The sequence below is a fragment of the Triticum dicoccoides genome, chromosome 6A, assembly GCF_002162155.2.
Source record: "Triticum dicoccoides isolate Atlit2015 ecotype Zavitan chromosome 6A, WEW_v2.0, whole genome shotgun sequence".
Taxonomy (NCBI): Eukaryota; Viridiplantae; Streptophyta; class Magnoliopsida; order Poales; family Poaceae; genus Triticum; species Triticum dicoccoides.
This window is the reverse complement of record NC_041390.1, coordinates 292,846,824-292,853,149: the sequence shown is the minus strand read 5'-3', so window position 1 is coordinate 292,853,149 and position 6,326 is coordinate 292,846,824.

Genomic DNA, 6,326 nt, shown 5'->3' with positions numbered 1-6,326 from the left:
GAAACAATCTGATGCTGCAGCAGAATCCGAGTCAAACTACAAGTCCAAAGGTGTTACATCACCTCCACTTGGGCCCATTGGCCTTGTACGACCTAGATTTAGTTTTAGGCTGCCTTGGGACGTCCTCCCACCTCCTTGGCCTCCACCCCTTGCTCCTATATAAGTAGATCCATCTAGTAGCTTTTCCTTGGGATTTGTTTAATTAAAAGTTAGCCACTGCAACTTCGTGTACTTCGTTTGTGTCCAACGACCAGACCAAGACCGCTTACGGATCCCCACCATTATCAATACCTCATATATATTTGCAATATTCAGATTGCTTTATCATATTCTTGCTCGTTCTTCGATTGCTTGCAGGAATAGACCTTCGTGGTCAGGCTGACCGTGCTTCCGGCATCGTCAGTAACCTCAGGAGATTGGTTTAGCGATTGCTAAGGCGCAACGTCGTGCACGTTTGTAGTCGGATCGTCAAAGTCGTCTCCACCAAATCGATACTTATCATCTCATCGAAAGATCGGGACACCCTCGCCTCTATCAGTAGAGATACTAAAATCCACACGAACAGTACGTGTTACCTTAACCTTGCCGCTGTTGTTGAACCATTGGATGTAGTAAGGATGTGGATGTGGTCTTGTGGTGAGAGATAGCTTCTCCACCATCTCCATGCTTGCCAAGTTATTGCAGCTCCCTCCATCTATGATCACGCGAACAGAACGTTCCTTCACAACTCCCTTTGTATGGAACAAATTATGCCTCTGATTTTGCTCAGCTTGTGTAACCTGCACACTCAAAACACGTTGAGCAACTAAACATTCATACCTGTCAGCATCTTCAGGAGCCATGTATTGCATCTCATGATCAGAATCGTCTCCACCGTGTTCGTCACGTGTAATAAGAGCCAAAGTCTCCTCATCATAGTCACTAGCGGACACATACCCACCATCCTCAGTAACAATCATCACATGCTTAGATGGGCATTCTCTCGCATAATGACCTCCACCCTTGCAACGTCGACAAATAATATCGTGTGTTTGCCCTGTTGATGCCATGGATGAAGAAGAGCTCTTTGCAGGCCCAGAAGGTGTGCTCTTGGCAGATAGCGGTGATTGTGCCTGCTTTATTGTATCACGGTTGGAGGTGGCAGCCGACGGAGGCGCCGGTGTAGCAGAACGTGTGGAAGTAGATGATGCACGTGGTGTCCATGATGAAGGTCGACCTGCAGAAAAGTTAGTCCGCTCCAATGCCTGTCGATCCTGCACTTCACGTTCAGCTTTACAAGCAAGATGGAATAAACGAGTGATATTAGTATACTCCTTATACTCTAGAATCATCTGAATCTCTCTATTTAATCCACCCATAAAACGTGCAAGCATAGCTTCATTCTCCTCAACAATACCACATCTAATCATGCCAGTTTGTAATTCCTGATAATATTCTTCTACAGAATTTTTTCCCTGTCTTAAGCGCTGCAATTTTTGAAGTAATTCACGTTGATAATATGGTGGAACCCAACGAGTATGCATAGCAGTTTTCAAAGCAGCCCAAGTAGCCGGAATAGGATATAATCTACAATGCTCAGACCACCAAACACATGCAAAACTAGTGAATGCACAAACAGCAGCAGGAACACGTCTCTCCTCGGGATATTGTAAACATGTAAATCGTTGTTCAGTTTCTAACTCCCAAGTAAGATATATATCAGGAACATATCTACCCTCAAATGGTGGAATATTCAATTTTAGTTTAGGGAGATGGTCATGATCTCGTACCTGAGGGTGAGCCCTACCATTGCCATTATTTGCATGTGGACGACCTGGTGGTTGCTGTGCTGGTGGTGGCACGTAGTTCTGATTTTGATCAACCTCATCCTCATAATCTCCCACATAATCATCCTCCTCCACATCAGCAGTAGGAGCCACAGAAGTATCAACAGCAGCACCAGCAGTTTGGCCCGACTGAAGAGGGACACGGCTCGCTCGGCGGAGGGCTGTTTCCCGACGTGGAGGTAGTCGGTGTTATTGCTGTTGTTGCAGAGGTGCGGCAGGAGCAGCCGGTGGTGGTGGTGGAAAACGCGAAAGCAATTCAGCAAACTTGTTATCGAGCTTTGTTTCAAACGTCTTCTCCATGCCATCTATCTTCTCCATGGCCTCTTCAAATCTGTTTATCACATCTTGCACCTGTACACTCATCATTTGCTGAAACGTATCATGAAGCTCCTTGTTCGTCAAGTTCTCCCAGTCAGTCTCGTCGGATTGTGATCCTGGCATGGTTAGCAGCAATAGAAACACACAAGAATATGATCCTACAGACTACTAACAAGTGGTGGTGGTGGCGGGTGTCACAAATCCGTCAAGCAAATCTCAAATTCTTACCAGTTCTTACCCAGCAGCAGGCGGTGATCGGCAACCGTTATAGTCAAAACTCTCAAAAGCTTGGATAGAGCGATTGCCAGGGAGAGTCAAACGCACGACGTAGATGTATGTGGAGCTGGGAAGGCTTACAGTATGGTAGCAAAAGGGTCAGCAATAATCAATTCAGAGATGCAAAGTTGAATAAACGCTCAACGACGGTACTGTGCTGGTCCTAGGCTACACCGTGCTAGAGACGCGAGCCTAGAACACTAACAAAATCACGGTGCTGCATGTAAATAAAGGAAAAGCACACTCTGAAACTCTTTTTTTCGCTCTTTTTTTTGCGCTCCTTTTTTTTGCGCTCCTCTTTTTTTTTTGCGCTCCTCTTTTTTTTTGCGAAAAATCACTATAATGGCGAGTGTCTCAAAACTCTTCCCTCATCAAACTGATAGGATGGGCACGAAATTTTTTTTTCACTTTTTTTTCGGAAATCAGGGCAGCGATGACGAAAAAGTGCGACAAAAAATCACTATGATGGCACGTGGCTCAAAAGACTCAGAAAAGCCTAAAAATAGGATAGGGAAAAAAAATTTGCCCGTGAAAATTTTGGCCTAAAAACTGCCCGGGGGTCTCCAGACTCTTTTTTTTCTGAGACCTACGCAGGCAAGGAAACACGAATCGGAATTTAGATTGATCTCAAGAACAAACCTAATATGAGAAGAACTCGGATTGGTGGCGGATATATGGTTGTGGTATATGGCAGCGGTGGTGGTATATGGTAGTGGTGGTGGTATATGGATACGGATTGGTGGTGGTATATGGATACGGATTGGTGGTGGTATATGGATACGGATTCAGAGCGGTGGCGGATAAGCAATGGTGGTAGATGGGCGATGATGATGGTGCGGCGGCGGCGTGACAACTTATGACCAGAACTCGAAACTCTAAAAGACTAGACTCTAAGACCAGCAACTTGACACGACGATGCAACCACAAACTCAACAAAGCAAAAACCCTAAAAAGATTATGCAAAGGCTCAGATTGGTTCGGATATGATGAACTACCCCTAAATTTTTTTTGTGTGGCTTTTTCGTGGACTGTAGGTATGAAGAACAGACTCGATCTAATCTACGAAAAACTGTAAAATCTCACCAAGCAACCTGGAAATCTGATACCACTTGATAGAGGCTAAGGTGTCCCGATGTTTCGATGAGATGGTGGCTATCGTTTTCTGTGGGAGTCGACCTTGACGATCCGACTACGAACGTGCGAGATGTCGCGCCTTAGCAATCGCTAAACCAACTTCCGAGGGTTATTGACCACGCCGGAGCACGATCAACCTGACCACGAGGGTCTGTTTCCTGCGAGCAAACGAAGAACAAGCAAGAAACTGAGAATTGCAATCGGGATATTGCGAATATAAGATGAAAGCTTTATTGATCAAGGTGGGGTTCTGTGACGTCTTGGTCTGGTCGTTGGACACAAATGAAGTACGCGAAGTTGCAGCTATGGCGAACTTTTAATCTAAACAAAACCCAAAGTCTAAACGACGCCCTAAGGGCTGTATATATCGAGGAAGAGGGGGGAATTTCGTGGCCCTTGAGGGTGGGGTCCGAAACCAACCCTAACTCTTGTTTCCCCACACATACGGACTCTAAAAATAGCCTATACTTAAGTATTTCGAAATTACATGGGCCTGGCCCATTAATAAGGTGACGCAGCCACCTAGAATAGCCTATGGACGAATATTATGAAGTGGCATCTTGTATATTTCGTCCAAGGCTTCATGCACTCCTTATGGCGGCTTCAAAGTCCTGAAATCATCACTTGTAACTCCGTTCTTGATCTCCTTGTGCATGCCATCAACTCCATGCCTGTTCTTACTCCAATGTTCATCCTTCTCCAAGCTAGGCCCTTCATTTGTAAGCAAAACAAATATATCCAATTTAGGCAGCATCATAATCTCTTGAACATTAGAATCATTACCAAGAAACGAAAGTACCTGGTAATTTAATTGGCGTGCGCGAGCTCTAGTAATTGGTCCAGTATATGTAACAGTAGGGGCTGTGGGTGTAACAATGGTATTGATGTCCTCATCAGATACACTCCAGGACATTATATGCATGTTGTAACCATATCATAGGCCAAGTTAGAGCAAGGACCTTGTGGGGTGAAGAGGATTCATCATCTTTCTGCAAGTCTTCTGAAGAACTGCCTTTACATGTTCCATCATATTGGGTATCATTGACATCAAGTTTATTGGCCTTTACATTGCTCCGTGGGGTTCTTGTGGATATATCAGTGTGCGCAATTATATCTGACATGCATGGAAGACAACTAGTCATTAGATTTATGTAATGAGTGCATGTAGGAGACGACATAAGTAGTAGGACTGGGGTTAACTAGCAGCAACAGGTCTCATAAACTAAAGGGAGAACACAGATGAAAGCTACAGAATATGTATCGTTTGTACTCAAGATTAACTAGATGGCACACAAAAGTATTGAAGAACAACATAGGTAATACTAGAAGTGGTATAATACTATAATCACCAGCCTGTGGGATAGCATTGGCTGATGGATGATAACTATGGAACATCGTTACCTAAAGAACAAGTATCTTAGCTGAACTATGGAACAACGTTAACTCCTGAACAAGACCCGTAAGAGATTAGCATGAATATACAGTGAAATGTGATGATCTATTTTCCATGCTTAGATGAATAACAAAGCCATAAATTTTGCACACAAGTAAGATGAGGGGACAACCTATCTGGCTGCCATCCATAGGAGTGAGCATCATGTGCTGACTTATCGATGGCCCTGCTGTTGTTGTGGCTGTCCGTGTCCGGCATGCGCATTCGATGCAGGGAACTGTTGAGTGGGGATAATAGCTCCCTTCTGGTGTATGCTTCCCTTGTTGGAGCAGCTGCGGTGAGTCGGAAGACGGTGTGTCTGAAGATGCAGATAACGCATAATGTTAAGAACGACATATCTCTTTGATCTAAAGAAATACACTAAGAGATCAACATCAAGGTACGAGAGTGGTCACACGTCTGTTGACTGAAGACTAAATTGGGGTCACACGATTTTATTTTATTTTGGTACTGTCCGATCTACGCCGGATGGCTGGCCGTCTTGTGCCTCCCAGCTGACACTATTCGGAATCTTCCCCGAAGAGCCAGCGACCAACGGCAGAGCAGCCTGCCTCCGCCGTCCGTGGCCCCGTCCAAAACCCCACTCCCCGCCCCACCGCACTGCCGTGGTTGCGCCACCCCCGGGCCAATCCACAAAGACTCCCCGTAATCTAGATCCGGCGGCGGCAGTACCTTCAACTCACGCAACTCTAAAAGATAGCCATCTAAGCGCTGCTTCCGTGGCAAACTTGCGGCCCCACACCCTTACGTTAGACACCAGCCAACCGGCAGCCTAGGAGCTCCGCCGCCTCGAGGGGTGCTGCTTCCCATTGGGAATCGATTGGCCTAGAATAAAAATTCAGACAACTAACGCCTAAATAAAGTGATTTGAGATGAGGGTGCGACCTATCTGGCGGCATGGTCAAGTAGGCAGGTCCAGCTGCCGAGTCGGTGAGGCCGGCGCGGTTGCGGTGGCGACCAGCGGCAGGGAAAGAGCGATGTCGCGATGGTCGACGGCTACGCGGAAGCAGCGCCAGGACTCTGGACGGATCCGAAGTTGGAGCCGCTCCGACGCCGTGAACAACGGCAGGGGTGAATCGGCTCCGGTACGGTTCACGCGGCCGTTGTTGAGGCAGCACCAGCAGCACGGAGTAAGAGGCACACAGCCTAGTGCACGACGGCAAATGGACAGCGTCTCTAGCATTAGGGAGGAGGGCGGCTATGAAATTGGTGCGGTGGTGGTGCCATGGAGGTGGGGCTGAGGTTTAGCGGCTCGGGAGAAGGGAGCTTCCCGGGGAGAAGGTGATTTGGCACCCACGAGGTATGAATGGGGGCGGGCG